This window comes from Triplophysa dalaica, chromosome 4 (assembly GCF_015846415.1).
Source record: "Triplophysa dalaica isolate WHDGS20190420 chromosome 4, ASM1584641v1, whole genome shotgun sequence".
NCBI lineage: Eukaryota > Metazoa > Chordata > Actinopteri > Cypriniformes > Nemacheilidae > Triplophysa > Triplophysa dalaica.
The window spans coordinates 3,840,528-3,860,672 of record NC_079545.1 but is presented as its reverse complement, the minus strand read 5'-3'; the positions used below and the strand labels follow the sequence as shown (position 1 = coordinate 3,860,672).

At 39.3% G+C, this 20,145-nt stretch overlaps 1 protein-coding gene across 1 annotated transcript in view; it reads right to left on the bottom strand.

Annotated features, from left to right (window-relative positions):
* Nucleotides 1-20,145, bottom strand: part of setbp1 (SET binding protein 1) — a 58,223-nt gene that overhangs the window by 23,038 nt on the left and 15,040 nt on the right. The gene's annotated exons all lie outside the window — the stretch shown is intronic.

The window sequence follows — 20,145 nt, the reverse complement described above, 5'->3', positions numbered from 1 at the left end:
TCCAAGTAATTTAATCTTGATATGATTTTGGGCAGGTAACTAATGATCCGTAATTCTTAACTAAAAAAAATCATGTCTCCTTACCCTAGCCCGTCTGACAACGATAAGTTTATAATCATTTATAATTGGAGCTGTCAGGTACGATTTCACAGGAGATGTCAGTTGGATTAAATTTAACACAAAAGTATGTTCTTAAAGTAATCTGAAATGTCATTTTTCAAACAGAGATGGCGATAGAGAGGCAAAACAAATAACAAGTAACAAATTCTCTAGTGAGAATTTATATTTTTTTGCCTGCAACATATACCAGAACATAGCCCAACTACAAAAAGTAACATTTTTACTCAGCGAATGCTGCAGGATATAAATTTCAAAAAAGTAATTCAACCACAAACCATAAAACCCTACAAAGCAAAAAGGCCAGGCAGCCATTTTAAGAAAAGGAAATGATCTGAAGCCTGCGAGATTCTGGGTTATTTCAGTTTGTGGAAATGCTATAGGCATCAAAATGTCAGGATAAAACCCACAAAGGCACAGACCTGATGGAATGTGTTCCTCACCACAAGCCAAAACACTCTGTAATTAACACAACGTGATTGCCGAAGTATCACAGGGAGCAATTTAAAGCTAAAGTATTTTTTCTAGGATTGCTCCTGTGGGATCATTTCACTCAGAGCGAGAAAATAATGAGAACATCAGTTTCTAGAGGTGAGATTCTGTCTCAATCAAAAACGGCATTACTAGATTTCTGAATAGACTATCAGTCCCTGACGATTGTTTCTGATCGCACAGTAGGTAGATGCTTCTGAGCAACTGTGGGCAATTCTGTGAATCTTTGCATTGTGGTCAGGTGTGACAAGATGGGAATATTTTCAAGAATTTACTTTTTCGTATACCCTGCAGGTAACCAGCAATGCCATCCTGCCAACCTGTGCGCATGATTTGTCACTCTAAACTACGCAAAACCTTGTGATGTTCCTGTGCCTCAAAGTAGTCAAATCAAGCAACAGCAAAAGCAGAGTTCGACCAATTGTAGCTCTGGATTCATTCCTGAAATAGTAAGCGGGTTGATTGACAAATGAGTTAATCACTAAAGAGCAACAGAAATTCCGAGACACGTCTCCCTTCCACTCCTGCCGTCTTAAGGGATGACAGCACAATTTTCATGGTACTTCTAACTTAAGGTAAACGGGTTGTGGTACAATAGATGTAAAAAAAGTTGAATTGAGATTATCATATATATATTTTATTAGAGAGCATTATTATTATTATTGATCCAGCGTTGCCAATTTAGCAACTTTATCATTTAGCGACATTCAGACCCCTTTTGCGACTTTTTTGCATAAAAGTTGAACATCATCAAATCTAGCAACTTTTTGGATAAAAAAAGAGCAATCATTTAGTTGAAAAATGTCGTCAGTACTGCCCCGCAAGCTTGATGTCTGTATTCTGTACAGGTGAGCGGAAGAGAGAAGCATTCTGTTAATCATACTGTACAAAACAACATTTCCAAGCATCTGTCACTGACTGTTTAGACTTTTGAACATGAATGAACACAATTGTTATGTAAATATGCACATAGTTCGTTACTCAGACAGACCCTCTGCGCTGCATGATAGAAATAATAAAGTAATATAGCCAAAATCACTGCATATAGCCGCTACTTATTTTGTCATGGTTATAATTCAGGATGTTCTATTAATGGGTCAAGTATAATTAAGATATATTACTTACATGTCCTGACAACATTAACAGAACATTATTGGACTTTTAGGTGTATTAAAACAGATTTGTAATGCAGAGTATGAATTTAAAATACAATGCCATCACGTTGTGCATAATGCATAATGCGCATAATTAGCATGTACCGTAATCAAGCGCAATAGTCTCGCAAAATCTTGTTGAAAACACTGGTATTGTCCTAGTTTTGGTTAGATTATAACCAATGTGTATTTTAAAATATTCTATCAGCTAAAGCTCTGGTGATGTTCTGTTCAGAAAGGCCAAGTCAGCAAGCTATGAGACAAATCAGTCAAGTGCCGCTGTAAGTAGAGGTAATGAATGATGCAAAAAATGGAATCTGAATAACTGAGATCAGCCCATGCGCAAAAATGGTGCCTAAATGCAAATATGTTTTTTTTCTTTGAAAGAGTTATTCTGAAAAATGTGACTGCATTGTTTTTTTCCAATTTAAACCAATTTATATGTTGAAAAATGTGAGAATATATGAACCCCCATCAAACCCCGTTCCGTAACACTGATGGTACTCCAAAAATGTTTCAAGGTTGGCAGGTCTCCAATGCCGTTCTTGATGCTGGAGATGAAAGAACTTCATGTTCTAATGTTCTAAAACACCCTCTAGATAATGTAACAGAATGTTCTGTAAATGTTTTTGCAATGTACACCTGCTGGTCTCCGGCAAAAGGTTTAATTATAAAACCTGGGTATTGTAAAGATAGCACGACTTGTATTTTTGGTAAGGCAGAAAATAGGTGAAAAAAATTCAAGGGCATTGCATTTGATACTCCCAAGCTGTTGTCCAGTGACACATCTCATTAGGCTTCAATGACAAATCCAGACAGATAACACTTATAGTGATGCCCTTAACACAATACTCATCCAACAACTAGATGAACTCGGGTACAACAGTTTTCTTTAAACCAATAAAAAGGACTGCTTAGTTTTAAACCTCAAGTTACCGAACAATGCCTGCTTTGTGACAACGAACACTTGGCTCCCATGGCAGCTGTTTTTTCCACTCGATATCGATCTAACCCCCCAAAAAACAGAAGCACACAAGCACCTGTGCATTGGAATACAGGACAAAGGGAGAAACCGAGTCTTAAGATACTGCTGAAATCTGTATCCACAAAACATGATCCGGCGGATTCTATGGGAGGACAAATGATCTGAACGGGTCGGATGTTAAAGTGTCACTTGGTGATAAAATCAATGAGTCCACCTTCTCAAAAGCAAGTCAGCACACTAATGTACAAGCGGATCGATGGCAAACCTGCACAGTCATAGTTTAAGTGCCTCCAAATGATGACTCGACTGCTCATCATATTTCATAATCGTGTTTCCAGAGAATAAATAGGGAGCGCTAGTTGACACACGCTGTGGAAATAACCTTGAAATAGCAGTAATGGCATATGACACCCTGGCCCAGTCGGACCTTTGACCATCAGCATAAAGTTTGGTCCATTTATAGTGGACAAACACCTCAGAAACAGAGTCAATTTAACTACAAACCAGAATTTTTAGTTTTTATCAGTTTGCTCTATCTTTCGAAGATTCGATTCCACTTACCGAGCAAAGTTTGGCAAATCCAGTAATAAGTTAATGTGACTCCTGGAGCTGTCAGATTGTGACTTGAGCATCCAGTTTCACGTGTAACATGCATCAGGCGGTGAGTGAAGGGAGTGTGGGTGGTCTGTGGGCATACTGTCCGAGGCTGCGACTATTTTAAACTTAACATTAGTTGAGTAAGCAGGATCTTCACTTGTTTGTTGTCACTTCTATCCAAGTTAAGCTCCAATTAACTTTCCCTCATCTCAACCTTTTTATGGGTAAAGTCAATATTTTAAGATGTTCTTAACTGTACAGTCTTGTGCACAATTACTTAAAAACTAGGGTTGGGAATTTCGAAAATCAATTCCAATTCAGAATCGGAATCGAAAGGTTAGGAATTGGATCAGAATTGAAAATAACAGGATAAGATAATAAAAATGTGAATTCCTCTGATCAATTTCTGTGATCATATTTTCAGGAATGTGCATGTGTTCACTTGTGATCTGATTATATCTCAATAAATGAACCAAAACAGTTAAGAAACCATTGGCTCCTATAGGGAAATAGACTGGCGCCTAATCAAATCCCAAACAAATATAAGAGGCGTATAACATTAACTTATATTTTTAAATCACATATTCTCAATTATCCAGGGTTCTACCTGGCTGAAAATTAGGCGAAGGTGATGCCATCCTGATTTTGTACACACACTCACGTATAGGCTTTACGAACAACATTTAAAAGTTCTAAGAAATGGGATAGAAATGACAATTATTAAGTTTAAAAATGTTTAAATATTAAATACCACAATTGCAGTTATAGGGTTAAGTGTGCGCGGAAAAGTCCGGCTGCATCCAATTTTAAAATGAGTAAATTTGGATGGTCGACAGTGGCGATCTCTGCAAAAATATCACTTGCACTATATATCTATATTATGACCTTTTTTAGACCCTTTTTTAAATTTTAATTGCAGTCTGGAGCCCTGCCCTATTTTTACTATAACAAGCACCATTGTTTCACTATAGTAACTGATGAATGTCATTAACATAGAATTTGATTTAATTCTGCACTTTATATCGCCATCTATGTTTGAAAATAAAATTGCAGGGTTTCTTTTACATACTTGCTAATAGAGTTAACACAGACAAGCAAATTCTGCTTTCTGCTAATACTGCACATATATGAGAAGCAAAGCCCAACTTTGCTATTCGAGTTACTATGCCGACAATTATTTCCTATACAGTATAAATAGTAGGGCTTTCAAATTTAAAGCATTAACGCATGCAATCATTTTATTCTTAAACCAGCTGCTTTTGATGTTAATCAAAGTTAAAGAACAAAAGAGTTTTGTAGCATTAATGAGAATTCTCCTATATTTAATTTAGACTTTAGCTTCAAAGACAGTAAATTTAAGTGTTTGAGAACTTTAATCAATTTCTGTATGTTTCCTTCCTGTTAGGCATGATAGCTCTCAATTATACTGTTTAATGGCTATCATTAATGTTAGAATAAATAAATTAAATAAAAAAAATTATAGAGACATTAGTTGCAGTACAATTATCTAAATGCTGTTAAAGAAATCTGTTCTTTCTACATTCATTTGGAGATTAAATGTGAAATTATTAGAATGAAAAAGAATATTTAAATACCTGAATGTTGTGTGCGGTTAATCGCGATTAATCACATAAAAATGTGTGATCGCTCAGATTTTTTTAACCGATTAACCGATTGACAGCACTAACATATAGATAATATTGGACAACTGTACTTTCGCCTGGACACACATTCATGACGAACCACCCACGTCCCATTACACACACCCGCACACACACATACATGCTTTCCCCCAACACCCCCCCCACTGTATTGTGCGTGTTGGTGAAAGGTCATGTTAAAGTAGCATTCCACAGAGAGCGAGACACAGCACTTTGAAAGAAGAGAGTGGGAAATAGGGTATAATGTCTCTAATCCCACATGGGACTGAAGGATTTGCAAGGACATCTTTACCATTCCCAGTGAAAAGGTACAGTTAGCCGTCACCTACAGCTCCCACAGAGCCTGGTTAAACATCACGATCAAAAGGGATAATTTTGACCTTTACACCTCTTTACACTTGTACACTAGCCTGGAAATATAAAACAAATATATTACAAAGATTAAACAGCCCTGAATAAACAAAAATCCATTTCTTAAACTAAATAAACCTCTTATACCGATTCTGGACCGACATACAAACCTCTTTCAAAAGTTTACCAACACAATTTTTTTCACAGCAAGGTTCAGCAGCGTAAGGAACTTTGATAGCTGTGAGTCCAGGTTCACAGGCACAGTTGCAGTTTCTCATGAGTGGAGCGCGGCCCTTGGTATAAAGGGGTTCTTTCATGGCTTCGGGCTGGTTGAGAAGGCCATTGCATTGGTTTGCTCTCCCTGTTTTATCCACACAATTAGACTGACATTGGATACTCAGAAGGGTCACTTCTGGTGTCACACTAACAAAATACTCAACACAAACACTATTCTTTTCATTTGTTCACCATGCTTTTGCCCCTTCTCAGGCCTCAACAGTAATTGTTCATCTTTGAGGACAACTTTTGCATTTTAAGCACCTCATTGAGAGTATTCACTTTCCTCCTGCCAAAAGAAACTCTCCAAGTTCACAATGTCTCGTGTGTTAGGGACATATTGCTCTCACTAGACATTATGTTAGTGCTAAATGGTGAATATTTATGCCAAAAAAGTAAAAACAATAGTCAATATTATATTGATGCATGTCAATCCTAGTAACACAACTCAGTATAAACCAATATTATGAAAATGGTTTAGTACGCCAATTTAAAAACCTAAATTCGTCATTAAAGGGGAACGCCGGCCAAAAATTGAAATTCTGCCATTAATTAATCACCCTCAAATAGTTAAACACCCCTAGGACCTCCTTTTTTCCCAGAATGAACATTTGATAGTTTGGGAAATGTTGCTTAGCTTTCTGACTCCTCTATAGATTGCAACGCAACCAAACACACGAGCCACATGACATTGCATCTGGTGTCAACATCGCTCGACGCATGCCCGTTCTGACCACACAGGCTCTATGTCAGAACACGAATGCGTAGAGCTATGATGACACTGGATGCACTGTCATGTGGCTCTCGGGAATGCGCGCTGGAAACTAACCTTCAGATAAAGATTTTGAATAAAGTCTTTTTTTTTTTTGGTTGTTTGAATGCAAAAAGTGTCCTCTTCACACATTAATTTAAATTATACTTATCCACCGGAGTCGTGTGGACAATATTTAGATGTCTTTACGTACTTTCAGCCCTTTGAAGATTGGTTGCGTTGCAAACTAAGGAGGGGTCAGAAAGCTTCCTAAACTACGAGCTACTTTGCGTTTTTGGGAAAAATGTCCTACAGATGTAAACTTCCTGAGGGTGAGTGATTAATGGCAGAATTTTCATTTTTGTATGTCGAGTGTATGAAATTTAGTTCGTACATCTTCCCTCACGTCTCCCACAGAATTAACATATCGTCACATCATTTATTCAAGTAACGTACTCGGTAGAGCAGTTTGTCTGTTTAGGGCTACTGTAGAAACAACATGGCGAATTCCATGTAAGGGGACCCGCAGTGTATGTAGATGGAAAATAAAAACACAATGCTTCATTATGTAAGGTCTTTAAACACCTCTGAAGACAGTTATGTATACTATATTGCATTTCTGTCAATCGATCCTTCAAATAAATATTGGACCTTTAAAACTAGTTTGCTTGATTAAAGTACCATGAAAGTACTGTAAGACATGAATATGGTTTTGGTTCAATGGCACTGTATCAATGTACTGCTGCATTACCATCTGACACCACAACTCTACCATAGTACCGCCTTGTAATGCTTTTGTAATTCTAATGAATTAGACAAATTCAATAAGCAGCTTATTTTAACATGAACTCTACATATTACATCCTGAGATGACACAGGCTGGTTCAATTAATTACAATATTTCAGAGGTCTGTTACAATGGGAGGGAAAGAGAGTCGGAGAGAAAGTGTGCGAGAGAGACTTGAAATTAAGAAATGCTTTGTGGAAAGGTATCCGTGTCCGCCAACATCTCGGTAGCAGGGACGATTTCCAGCGGACAGCTGATGGGTCCGATCGCATTTCACTGACAAACTCAATTGCGCTTCAAGTGAGATCTAATGAAAGTCAATATGCCACATGGCCCCCGTGGCTATACTGTCGCTCGCCAGGACCCGATATCACTCATTTATTCAGTATATTTCCAACTGTACTGCCATGCCGAGTTTTGGGTTCTTCAGAGTCTCCATTTAACCAGAGAAAGGTGTAATGAACCAATAGATAAGACACTGTTTGAAGACTTGAGTATGACACTCACATGTTAAAATTACTTACAAGACTCATCGGATAAAAATCAGACTTTTTCCGCTTTTAATTGCTATTATCAGGTCCCCGGTGCATATACTAACTCAGAAAACATGAAAAACAAGAACCCAGTAAGTTTGTTTTTGTGTACCTTTCCCTGTAAGCATGTGAGAAATTGCTAAGTCAGTCACAGGCTAAATAGAACATCGAAAGCCAGTGTTAAAGTTACTATATATTTATGTTAATTAGCAAATGTGCACTTGGACTTTAGCTGTATGTATGTTAATAATTATGTGCGTTAATAGGTTTAGCTACGGCAAGCTGTCACTATTGTTTTGCTAATGAACAGGGGCATTAGTTTCATTTTAAACATCTCAAATCATTCGTCCTTAGGCTAGAAAAATCTATCACAGCAAACAAAGCATACTAGTTATGCTCTCATGTTGTGTGTTTAACTTCTCAATGACAAGAACTAAAATCCACGTTACTTCCGCTGAGATCTGCAGATGCCCATTCTGTGGATTTTAGGCAAGCATACAAGGCACGTACAACGTGAGCGCATTACTAGGAAACGCTGTTTGCTGTGACAGATTTTGTTATCTCAGGACGAATGATTTGAGACGTTTAAAACAAAACTAACCGGAGTTCAGAAAATATTATTTAGCGAAACGATTGCCATGGCAGTACTACATGTGCAGATAAAGTAATTTAACCAGAAGAAAAGATTTAAGATCTATCGGCTTTAATATATCAGCATAAATTCAATTCTATTATCTATTATCGATACCGATATGGTTGATCATTTATCGTGCATCTCTAGTTTTTGTTCAATTTCAAATTCAAATGTACAGAAATTGTATACGTACTGTAACGTTAATAACCTACACTGGCGCAGAAAGCAATATTTAATCTTTTGCCCGGCTAACGTTAGCTTTGCTTTTAGGATTAACCTGCATGAACTTTCCGATATTACAGATTGTGTTTGTACGAGCATGTGTGACGCATTCCGGTTTCTGTGAATTCAATGTTGTGCTTTAACAGTGTTACGCTGTCTTACAAAAAAAAGGTACAAGATACAAGTTTGCAGTGATAAAAACAAACTACTCCACTACGTCATAAACCTAGCCAATCACAAAACATTTAATATCGGTATACGCTTACATGCTGTAAGAATTTTTAGGCTGATCCAATCAACGTGCATGCATTTGTACAAAGAAATAAAGACAATAAGGAACAAAACACACACACTTTATAAAACTTGACTGGCAGCTAGTAAGCACTTAAAGAAAAGAAGCAGATTATGCCCCAAAAGCTCTTTTAATTGGGTACAAAAAGAGTACAGTCAACTATTACATTCTACCTCACCAGACATGAGGTTTCCCAAACCTTCATAATCCTAACCAATACACACAAGAGAGGCTCTCTGAAATCACTAGGCTCACTTTATTGACCAAATCAAAGGCTCTCAGAGGAGAACCTGTGGTTACCAAAGGCAGCTGCCCTCCAGGCATCAGCACAGGCAGGAAACACACTTTCACAACACACACGGCTCTGCTTCTTACTGAAGAACCAATTAACAAACCGCTGTTACGCTGAAGAGACACTCGCTACATACTTGTCTGCAAACGTTTAGCTCTTTTTCAGATCGGTAATGACTGATAATGTGTGATTGTGTCAGTGAAAATGACACAATATACCACTATAATAAGCATTTCATTGTAGAGAACTCCTATACCTGCTTAGAAGACAAACAAAATGCCTCAGAAAGTTCTTGTTATGAATACTAATAACAGTTAATTAAACAAACTGTGTTCCTGTAGTTCAGTTGTCAGAGCATGCCATTAGCAAATCCATCCCTGCGTTCGGAATTACTTGCATGTCCAGTATGCAAAAGTGAGCATGCAAAGTAAGTAGCATGTCCGAAATCTCAGTATGCTAAAAACGTACATGAGAAATACCCATATGGTCTGCTGTGATACTGTACAATAACGGCAAAAAATATAATCGCTATTATTTTGCTCAACATTTTAATCATGATTTAATCGCGATTACTCAGGCAGTTTTTAAACCTTTTCTATTTTCACTTTCACATATTTATTATACATTTCCAGCCAATTCATAGATCTGTCACTTGTGCTTGCTATTCACACAGTAATATCGCAATGATTGTGCTTAATTAACTGTGAGAGGCAAATATCATCGTGCAGCCCTATCCTCTGTTAACACCAAGATTTCTCAATATGTATCGGATGGACACTATTACATCCCATGAGGCCTCTGGAGGTGCAGAGAAAAATTCAAAATTAAAATGAAAAACAAACATACGAGTAAAACTGTGACCCAGGAGGTACCAAGAACTGCATCCCTCTTCATGCTTAAAGAGTTGTTTAAAGACACCCGCGTAAATGACTTTCACTGTTCAATGATTAATCGTAATTAATCGCATCCAGAATAAAAGTTTGTCTTTACATAATATTATATGTCTGTGCACTGTGCGGATTTATTTTGTATTTTGAAACACATACAAATCTATTTTGGATATTTTTGCTTGTATATATTAATATTTGTATATAATTTAAACGTTTCAATTTTATATTTTTCTTAATTGTATACATTTATGTGCATGTGTTTGAAATGAATAGGCACAGTGCACAGACATGTATAATTATAAACACAAACTTTTATTCTGGATGTGATTAAACGTGATTAATAGCCCTATTTCACCGCTTGTAAATACGTTATAGGTGACCAAACATCAATTAACGGGTCCTTTGGTACTTTTCATTAAAGGTATAAGCTACAAGCTTTTGTCAAAAGTCTGTCTGCATGAGACGGCTGTCGCACCCTCAGCACATGCAGCCATTACAAACTGAGGGTCACATTCACGGGACGACCCAGAATACTGACACGGTTTCGTTTTTCAGAATCTATTTCAGGGCGGGTGTGCTGAGCTATGAGGCCCATCAGAACCATAAACAGAGTAACCGATGCTCGAATGAATGAGATGAGACGAGATGCTTTCATACATCAAATCCTTTACAGAAGGACCTCCAGTCACCAGGTGCCTTGAGAAATCCAGATATCTGTACTGATGCACACTATGTGTTAGACCCAACACAAACCTCACAATACAGTATGACCTAGAAACAAGGTTTGAATTACATTTTTGAAAAAAGGCTAATTGCTGTTAGATTAAACATACCTAGACATCATTATCATATATGTATTCCAGTGTCGCTGCTACAATTTTCTGAACCAGAATTTTTGCAACCCCCCAAAATGTTGCGGAGATAAGTTGCTCAAAGTTCTCTTACAGCAAAGTTCAATGTGGGAGGCTGTATAAACTGTCTGACATCAAGAGATTACAGGGTTCAAGAAAGGATCAGAATCAATGAAGAGGGACTTAGTCTCAAGTGACACAAAAGTGTGCATAGGGCAATTGAGTATGGTAGTTTAGGAGCATGAAGTGGACTGGAAGGGTGAATAGCGGTAGCAAATCGCCATATGGACGATAGGCAACACCGTCAACATGGATCTTTGTATTCTCTAGATTCACAATCACACGTGCATGTCTTCATGCCACGGTTCTCCAAAAGGTTAGATTGCCCGGTTTGTGAGTTACAGTAACCTGCCTTTATTCAACAGGATGTTTAGCTAAATTCATTTGTTAATATAAAATCTGTTGGCCATATCCACTTTTGCTCCTCCTACTGAACCCAATCCATGTTAAGACGGAGAGAAAAGTGCAGTTCTGTGTAAAATAAATCCACTCCTCCGGAGAACGCCAATAACATTAGAGGCCGTAAGCCGGTGCCCTCCCACATTCCTTGGGCATTTCTCTAGTCCCAAAACTGTAATTTGACATCTGGGCAATATTAACGGAAACTGTGGCTAAACGCGCGTTTTTGTTCCGTGAAGCAGTGATAATAAACAGCACTGATGTGGTATGGGCTACTTCTTACCCTCATTGTCTATAAGTTAATGAACAGTTGAAAACTAAATGAACAGTTAAATACAGTAAATTATGTGGGATGTGACACTGTTAGCTCTTTCAAGTCCTCCATTGTTTATTTTCTTAAAAGGACAGTTCACCGAAGATTTCTCCTGATTCACTCACCACCCATGCTTTTCCAAATTTAAACCATTTGTTCCTCCATGAAAAAATGTGCTTGGATGCTGTTTTAGTATGAAAGTGTGAGACCATCTGCTCTTAAATTTCATTTAAAAGAAAAAAAGGCCTGAGAATGAATAAAGAATGGACTGAAATTTTAAGTCATTATTCACTGACATGAACATGACATTGACAGTCACTACCATACACATCTAAAACAATGAGTTTTGTTCACTAAAACATAATCAAGTTAACATATTCATTTCTTTCATCAAAAACTAAAGTCTTAAACTTAAAAAGTTAAAATTAGAAAAATTAGATTTAGTGTATATTTTACCTAAAGATCTTCCTGCAAAAGAAATGCTAATTTGTCTGAGCAGATCCTAAGAAACTGGTCATTTCAATAGTAAACTATACAAATCCATGACAAACATAAATTTCAGTTCTCCTCTTATCCCTACCATTCAAACAAGTTGACCTGCATAACTTGCATTTGGTCTCTTCATTTCAGATATCCAATCAATTCAAGCCAAAACAAAATGACTGTAGGCATGTTAAACACTTTCTTTAGCAGATGCCAGTATTACACCATTTTCTTGGGCATCATACAGTCTCACAATAAAGTGCTTTATATCTCATAATCATCTACAGTAGTTCCCCTCAACTTGCTTTGCTTCGTGATGTTACATTGACATCGATTAACAACCTAACACAGAGCTAAAATTTTCTTCCAAAAGATGGTTTATGAATATGGTCCCCTGCTGTCTACCAGAGCTATCTTTGGTTCGCGACTCACTAGAAGACCCCTAATCTATAGATGAACCAACGAGAATGTGAAGTCAAACATGTTCAATCAACTAAAAATCCATCCCTGAAAGTTAAGCATTTAGATGATATTGCAGTGTGATGGTGTTGTGTAAAGTGAAGCGTGCTTATGTTTTAAGAAGAGCACATGTGTACGGTTCACCCACAGCACTGGCATAGACACAATCGATTGACTGTGTGAGCGTGCCACGAGAGGCCTTGAAACACAGTCCTGTGTACAGATTTGAATAAATGATATTCTTTGTGTGTACGTGAGGCGCGACGCTCGTAACAGAAATATTCACGGATAAGATGTGGCTTGCAACAGTCTGTTTATAGAAACCACCAACCAAAATGTAAAGGTCTCACCAGGGGGGGATTCCAGTTGTGTAAACCATGACCCGCGTCTTCCTCTCACAGTCAACATAGACTACCAGTCTGACTATACACGGTTTCAGTATTGCCAAAGCACTTACATTGTACATGTGAATGAAAGAAATGAAAAAGTTTCAAGAAAAAAGCTCAACAGATACTAAGACATACTTGACATGTCTTAGTTGACACATAACTGATGTACTATTGTTGGCTAAATGGGCCTGTAATTCCACTTCCGTACGAGGCTATTGGCTGCCTCATACCGTCAAATCATTTGCACGGTCTCAAATTGGTCTTTTTTCCCCCAACATGAACTCAACCCATCCCCCTGCCCTAACTATCCAATCAAAATATGGCCATCTAATCAATTCTAAATCTATCTTCATAAAGACACACATATCATTCCGACCAAACTGCTAGGTCAATATATCAAACTCATTGGTCTTTGCACCAGTCCTAATAGTGATATCTTTATATCATGTAGACCGGGTCTGGGACGAACGATGACTATGGGAGAAAGTCTGAGGAGGAGGGTTAGCCTGAACGGAGAGGGGCAGCTGGTCTTTCAGCTGTAGTAAATCATAGCGACTCAGTCCAAACCCAACCCCCATACCACTCCAAAGAAAAAAAGCCCTTCCAGCCCAATGGCCCAAAAAACAAAGACAGGGACCACTAGCTGGCAGCTGGTGAGAAGTCATTTCAGATCAAAACGGCCACAGTGAGAAGCCACAAATCCTTCACAGTGTAAAAACACCAGGAACAGAAAAACTATCTTATCAAATATTGTTTGATTTGTTATGAAGTGCCGAGCAGCTGTAGTTCAAATTAAATTAGCACGTTTTCTGATTGGGAAATGAGTAAAACTTGCTGGCATGATGTTAGGGTGTTGTGGTTGGTTGCAAGGGTGCTGCTATGCAGTTGCTAAGACGTTTGTGGCGGTTCTTAGGAGGTTGCTATGCAGTTGTGGTAAGGTGTTTACAGTGGTTGTTGTCGTAGGCCAGCCCAGAAGGTCCATTCAGAGCAGGAACAATAGTCGTAACAATAACTATAAAAATAACATTTAAAAAATCATTCTTAAGAGAAAAGCAACGTCTGAACCAGTGGTCTATAGTTATCGTTATATATCTTAAGAAGACATTGCTATTTTTTTTACTATATGCACACAACAACGACATGTGAACATTGTAGAAGTTACAAGTCAGAGGTCGTTCGCGTTAACGGAAATTTCTCCGTCATTGACAGATTTTTTTTACCAGTACAATGAGGGCAATTTGTAATTCCCCTTTATGTACATTTAAATTTATGAATTTGGCAGACGCTTTTATCCAAAGCGACTTACATTGCATCGAACCCACAACCTTGCGTTGTTAACGCAATGCTCTTACCACTGAGCTACAGGAAAGCTGGTAGGACCCAATCATTTCCTTTCATCAAAACGTGATCGTAAGTGACCGGAGGAAAGGACATATTTTTCCATTCATTACTTTCAAACGCCTCGCCTATTCAGGAAAACCCATGTGGGATCACTGGAGACTCGAGTTGCGGAGCCGGGTGATTGTATAAACAAGGCATTAGACTATGATGGTCCACAATCGTCTAATTTGTTTCCCCATAGGCTCAATACAAACTGTAAATCTTTATACACTTTTCATAAAAACACAGCGATAACGTTGTTTGAGGTGTTATTTCTGGATCTGATTTTGCAATCCATGCATCTGTCACTTAATCAGACCACGCAACGCTTGCTCACACGTAGGCCCGATTCACATTTCGCGCGTAAAACCATCCCGCTTTCTCTCTTCAAATTATCTGCCGCGCACGTGCGGAACTCCAAAAAGTTTAACTATTTCCATCTCGATGTGGCCACAATGTGGCGCCGATGCGTCTAGACACCCTATTTGCGCGCCCGCTGCATGTCTTCATTTAAAATAACGAATATGCGCGTGGAAAAGACCCGAAATGTGAATCGGGCCATACACACAGGCGCCCACATTGGTGCAGTGCTTACAGACTTTTTCCTTCAGAAAGTGATAGTGACTAGCATCATTTTATTATAGCTTTCCTGTAGCTCAGTGGTAAGAGCATTGCGTTAACAACGCAAGGTTGTGGGTTCGATTACAGGGGATTGCAAATACCTTTGTATGAATGTATAGGATAATACAATGTAAGTCGCTTTGGATAAAAGCGTCCGCTAAATACATAAATGTAAATGATTTTGGGATAAACCTTAACTTTAAGTAAGTGGAAAAATGTCTCTCTGCGTCTTTTCCGTTCAGTGAGCGGCAGAAGCAGCACATTCATAACCAAAGAGCAGATTAAAGTTACTTGTAAGTGAATGAATGAATGATTACAAAACAGTTACAAGCACCTGTCATTGTAACTCACTGGACATATGATTATAAACATTTGTCTGTAATTATCATTTTATGTCTGACAACAGAAACATTAACTTCAACTTTATTGGGTATTCAGTTTTATTAAAACACAGTAGTTCAGAGAGCAAATGCAGGTACATAGCGATGATGTCACAAACATGCTAATTAGCACGTAACATCACCGTCCACCAACATCATAGTGACAGGTAAAAAATGTATTATGACAGATTTTTTACGAGCCTGTCAGTCAAAATGACAGACAATGAAAAAGTCGAGCACATGTAGCAGCTGACATTAAAAACAAGTTTCATAATGAACTATTGAGGTAGATCTATAATTTACAATGTACAAAAAACAGGATAGGTTGTTCAGGTTAGCGTTGCACCTAAATCAAAAACCTCAATTCTAAAAACTCCTGAGGAAAACCATGGCTATAAATGTCTCTGTTTCAAGACCATACAATTTATTAACAGTAATGCTTATTTAGGAAAAAAGCTTTTTCTAAACTAAATAATAAACCTCTTGACACTTGAAACCTGCTACACATGGCATAAGACTTAAGATGAGCGTCTCTGGAATGAAAAACCAGCAGTTAAATAAAAGGAAGTAAAACCACATTCAGGGACTTTTTCTTGCTCTGACAATCTCCTACACACACACAGAGGTCAATTTTATTTGACTGCCGAACTGCCCACAATTTCCTCCCCGGTCACCACCAACACTCCCCCAATGACAAATAGCTTGTTATAAATACCTCACATCAAGAGGCCGGGGGAGTCTCCTATCGACTTGATGTTGAATTAATTTTCTGGTGAATACACCGGACCGGCTCCTAATGATTACAGTCCTGTATGAAAGGATGACTCCACAGGCACTGGGTAATGAAGCTTTAGGAGCAGGGGTTGTGTGACACTCTGATAAGAGATTGGCCAATGTCATTAGTACATAAAAACCGGCGCCCAATGGGAGGGCTGGGGTTTGGACCCACTTGAAAGGGTCTTCCTTATCGCACCTCACAGATTCCTAAATGGATTTATACCCGAAATTCGTTTTCTGTCGAATGTTGTCGATATAAAAATGCGTAACTGGGGAAAACAAACAAAAAAACATTCCAGGACGGGATAGTCTATGTTTCCTTATTATGAAATTATCACTGACAACTATGGTTTGCACACACAAGCCAAAGAATATGATACACATGTCAGCTGGAGTGAAGCATGGCTGTAGATCACTGGAGTGAAACATGCATGTGGGAATGAAGGGCAGACTTTTGATGGGAGAGCGAGCGCTAGCTTGTGTACACAGAGACAGAGTTGATGGGCTGTAACCCTGAGTGATGAGCCCGGTGTGTATGTTGAGGTGCTGAAGGGACTGAAAAGTCTCATAGGATGTTTAACCCTCACTTTAATATAGGCCTACTAAACACACGCAGACAAAACACACACTTCAGCTTTCATGCAATCTACACAAAAGTGAAATATTAGGATAGCAAATAATGGTGAGAATCAAAGTTCACTCAAAAATATTTTTTAATCATTTATTCACACTTATGTGACAGAAAACCTGTATCAGACTTTTTCTTCTGAGAAACACAAAATAAGATACTTTGAGAAATGTGGTTTGTGTCCACACAATGGAAATCAATGGGGGCCAATGTTGTTTGGGTACCAATGTCTTTTAAAATATCTTATTTTGTGTTCTGCAGAAGAAAGTCATACACATTTGAAAATACAAGTGGGTAGGTCAGTTATGAGATTTTTGGGTAACTTTTGGGTAAACTATCCCTTTAATGCAGTTCGATAAACTGCATGGTTTTTATGACATTAGAAACAAAAGTGCACTATAGGTTTGTTTAGTAAAATATCCCATTTAAAACTAACCTAAATCAAAATACACTAAACTTAAAAAGCCTCAAAATATTATTGTATTTTGGCCCAAATATCAAAAAAAAAAAAAGAAAAGTCAGGTCTCCACTACCTCTCAACCCTAATAGCACAGACCACATTGCCCGCGAAAAATAATGAGATGGTCGCACGGCTGATGCCCGTCAGAGCGCCTCCTCGAACCCAGGATGGACTACTACTCATAGACCCTACCGCCTAATGAAGGCCCAAACACAGATGAGAACGTTGAGAAAATAATCACGCCTGATTGAGCAAAACCAGCAGAAAGATATGAAGTACAGCAGTGTTGTCTGATGCTGACGGCAGGTCTTACGAAAAATATTTTGCCGTGCACAAAAGCCAGACAGCGAAGTCAAGTCCTTCCCTTAATTACCTGCTATTGTATCACACATCTACTGCCCATCCCCCGCCGCAGTAGGGTCCCATTTTAACCAGGCTCCCCATATGCCCTGGCTCACTTGTTGGCCTTTCCTCTTTGCCACCATCTGGCATATTAGTTCAGCCAAAATGAAAAAAAGAAAGAGCCAGACACAATGAGACAGAGAGCTAGCCCATCTGCTCCCTGCCAGACTCCCCGATCATTACTACACAAAAGCTGCATTTACCCTGCTACACATTCACCGTTTTTAAACCTCTTATCCTCTCCTGCATCTTTGCTCGAAGAGGAAGTTCTCATTTGGGACGTTGTTTTCTTCAACCAAATGTGTAAAGACGTTGGGTCGGGCTTACTAGTTCATCTCATGAAAATGATTTGCCCGGCCCCCTCGGTGTAAGTCGCCGAAGCCGGGCATTCGTTCTCCCCTGTCATACGCGCACCGATGAGCATGCCCACTCCGGCGGAAATGGCTGACAATCAAAAGTGTTGTCGTCAAACACGGAAGAGTGACGGGGCAAAGATCGCTGTCGTCTGTCCCTCGGAGAGCACCCGCTCATGCATTGATCTGGTTTCTATCTGGCTTGTCATCGCAATGAACTCGCTACTCTGTTAAATCACAGGGGTGATTCTGGATACAAATACATTATAGACTTCAACTCAACTAGGCTTCATTGGACGCGGGGCTACTGTACGACACTGCGGCCCACGCAATGTAACCCCCGGGCACACCAAGCTGATGCCAACAATTTTACCCGTTTTTACCTCCTGATAAGCTCCTCCGCTGCTTCAACATGATGAATCGGACGAAAAAAGGTGATGAGGAAATGTGAGAGTGAAAAAACATGACAGAATTTTCTTGCGTGACCCGTTCCTTTAACAACTGTCATTCAGAAACATTTCCACCAGCCCTTAAGTGCACGCCGAACGATTATACAAGCATTTCAGCAAGATGTTTTTCCTCTAAAGACGAAAAAATAATAGATGCCATTTGCGCAACCTTTTGGTAAAGTCCTAATGGAAACGCCAAACACGGTGTGTCCCGACCTCTGCATATTCCGACCGCCTAATTGCACATCCAGACTCGTTCTTTTACAACGCCGGGGAGATGCCTGCCATCCATTCCAGGCTGCGTGCTCACAGTATTGTGTGGGAGAGGAAAAGTTGCTGCATTAAACAAATTTTCCAGCGCAGCAACTCCACAACGATGCTTAGCCTGAAGCGCAGAACAGATCATGGGCAGAAGCAAGTTAATTCACCCGAGTGCCCGGTTTGTCTAAACTGCAATGGCCTCGGCATTCTGATTACATTAGCAGGGGGAAAAAGGTTGCGGCCAAGAATGGAGGACGCAGCCAACAGCTGTCGCTGTCCGAGAAGGTTGATGTAAGCCTCTATCCTTAGCGAGTACTGGCTGGTTTCAATTACGCACTAACCCCTGACCCCACGCCGCTTGTAACCGAGAGATGACAAGAGGTGCTGGGCTTGACGCCTGAGCTCCAAACGGAGAGGACAGAATGGGATTTGGTGCCTTTAAATGGGAGTTTGTGGCACCATCCCTCCTCAAAGTGAATGACATTCCATCTGTAGAGTGTCTGGGGGATGGGTGCTGCTTTTCTTTGCCCCTTTGGAGCGGTTTTCTATTGACACGGCTACACTTTAGACAGTGGCGTGAGGCCACCTCTTCTGTTCTCTTCTTTTGGCCCTTTTGACACCGCGTCTGTGGTCAATGAGGAGATTGCCAGAAGGAGACAGCTGCACTTCAGCTTCCCGCCTTACTTCGCCGTTACCCTTTGAGGCTTCTTCTGTTTTTTTTGTGTGATTTCTCCATCTCCCTTTCTTCTGCCTCAGAACCGTTCGTCTCTGTGGACCAGACGAGTGGTTCATTTCTGAGCCAGAAAATAAGAGAAATTCTAGACACCCGGCTGTGGCTGCGCAGCAACAGCGTCCTTCCTCCCCGGGCTAAGAAAAATCCCTGGGGAAATCAGATAACATGCAGCCACATACAACATTCAGGCCGATAATCAAACCATCAATTGTTGGGATCAAGTCAAATGCGCTTGGCAGACGTGGCCAGGCTTTTAAAAGCGCATCACACGAAACAGCGGGAGCCAGTCTGCCATTGCAATACAAATAATTCATACCCTAAGAGATAACCGTGAAGATTAAATGACGTTTCAATGCCAGAAATTCCTCAAAAACAAAAAAAACAGTGAACAATTTGAGCCTGCGCTGCATTTACTGAAAGATGGTGATGTTGCTTTTGCTCTCTGACGCAGTGAGCTCAGATTTTCTCCCTAATTATGGTCAAATTACAGACTCACTGTGTTACCACCACCCTCTTGTCTCATTCTTTACAATAGTCCTTCATTCTTCTACCAGAGGATGGAAAATTGACATCTGTTTTAAAAACTTCAAAAAGAAAATGCTGCGGTATGCTAAAACAAAATATGACCTCATATGACACTGAGTAATTTGACTGAAACAACTTCTGCTCACCTTGCAAAATGCAGCTAACTGCAGAGGTATCACTGTACAATG